Below are 2,321 nucleotides of genomic sequence, written 5' to 3' on the forward strand. Positions count from 1 at the left end.
CATGCTCATCCTACAGCATGGTTTTGAATGATTGATCTCATGCTCATCCTACAGCATGGTTTTGAATGATTGATCTCATGCTCATCCTACAGCATCAGCAGGACTCCTTACAGCAGCTTTTTGTTGTTTTTAAGTGCCGTCAAGTGGGTTCCGATTCATAGTGACCCAGAACGTAGCGTTTCCAAGGAACAGCTGGTGGGTTTGAACCATCAACCTTATGTTTAGCCATCCAGTGCTTATCCTAGGACTTCATTTTTCTTTACTGTCTGCTTTAGACATGAGTGTCATCTGATTGAACCAGGAAACAATTTCCTACTTCAACTAAAGGAGTCAGCTAGTATGATCTCTTTGAATCTGAAAATTGCTAGATTCCCAAGGCTTCCAGTTACTCACAAGGAATGAATTGAACAAGCTTTACTGGCAATATGAATAATAATCCTATCTTTGGCTTTTTGTAAGAGACGCTTGAACCACCAGGTTTTTGTTAGCAGCCCAACACCTAACCCATGGCACCACCAGAGCTCCTAAATGAATCATTAAATTGAATACCAGAATAATAAATCAATAAAAGCAAAGTCAAGCCAAAAAGATTCCCGAGGCTGCCCACCACTACATGGTTTGCATACAAAAGTCTAGACTCTAGATTTTTCTGTGTACTCTAGATCATTCTGTGTTCTAAGAGACCTGTTGTTGTTAGTTGTCATGGATTTGGTTCCAACTCATGTTATCTCTGTTAACTGCCTTCAAGTCGGTTCTGACTTATAGTGACCTTGTATAGAATTTCCAAGGAAAAGCTGGTAGGTTTGAACCACTGACCTTGTGATTTGCAGTCTACTGCTTATCTTACAACACCACACAGACTCCAATTCATGGCATCTTCTATACAATGAAACAAAATGTTCTTTTGTTAGTGGCAACATGCTCTTCTTTTTGCAGTCTATGTTACTGGTGGTGGTGTTGAGTGCAAGGATTTGTTACTATGTTTAAGTCTAAGAATCGTAGGCTCTATTTTAAAGAAGATTACAGAAAAAGCAACAAACATAGAAAAAGAAATTTTGCACCTTTTAAAATAAGAAACAAGGTTAGGGGTTGGAAGGGTAAGTGACTCAAAGTTAGAAAACCCCACACCAGGAAAAGCAAGAGATCACAAACATTGCAAGGAAGTGATCACTTATAGAAGATAGTGGAGCAATGAAGTCAAAGGACAATGGAAACAACTGACTCATGAGTTCCCCTTCCCATTTGGCTTGCTATTAGCACCTTTGTAGATTCTCAATTATTGCTAAGAGTGTATTCTGACTGCTCGGTGGGACCTGGCAGTTGAGTAGCAGGTCTCTGACTTGGGCTAATGAGTATGTGTGTGGAGGGGGTGAAGAAGGAGGACAGGTTCCTTGAAATTTGACCCACATGGCATCACTGTGTGCAATTGGTTTCAACTGGATTGGATGACATTCAACAACTGAGTTCCTCCCCTGGAACTCTTCCTCCAGACTCCTGTCTCTGTGTCTGGGCTGCTTGCTGCTCACGTAAGTCAGAGTGATAAGATTTAAAGCCCACCTTAATCAAGTATGATCTAATTAATATAACAAGGAAACTCTCTTTTTAAACAGGCATCCATGGGGATAGAGGTTAAGATTCCAACACCTAACCTTTTGGGGGTGACATAATTCAATTAATTAGGAACACAGTGAAATTGTCAGTAAGGTTCATTCATACATTCAGAGCCATCTGGAACCTACCTACCTTTAAATATGAATAGAAACCAAGTGACCAGATGTTTGAGGAAATCATTAATAATTGAAAGAAAGAAAAAAATTCTTGTTATTAGTTTTAAAAATAAAAATCTATATTGTGCTTATTTTTAAGGTCTGCTTGGAGCCCCAGGGTTGTGTGAACAGGTAAATACTTGGTTACTAATAGAAGGATTGACAGTTTGAACCCACCCAGAGACACCTCAGAAGAAAAGCCTGTTAACCCGCTTCCAAAAGGTTACAAGGTTGAAAACCCAGTGGAACAAAGTTATACAGCAATCAATGAGTCAGGATTGACTTGATGACAATTGGTTGTGCATGAACATCATCTGGTGTCATAATGATAATAATACTGAATGTGAATACAGGATGTATATATACCTGTACTGTACTGGTTTCACTAAACAGAGAGTTAAATACTGAACTATCTAGCCCAAACACCTGTCAACCTTTTGAGAACACAACAGTTGCTACTCACAATTCCAGGCACTAAAAGATAAGAGAGGGGGTACTTCCTTTGCAGAAGGAAAGAGCCAAGATCTAGTCTAAACAGCAGGTAGAGTCTGAACA

This window comes from Chrysochloris asiatica, unplaced genomic scaffold (genome assembly GCF_000296735.1).
Source record: "Chrysochloris asiatica unplaced genomic scaffold, ChrAsi1.0 scaffold00014, whole genome shotgun sequence".
NCBI classification, from domain to species: Eukaryota; Metazoa; Chordata; class Mammalia; order Afrosoricida; family Chrysochloridae; genus Chrysochloris; species Chrysochloris asiatica.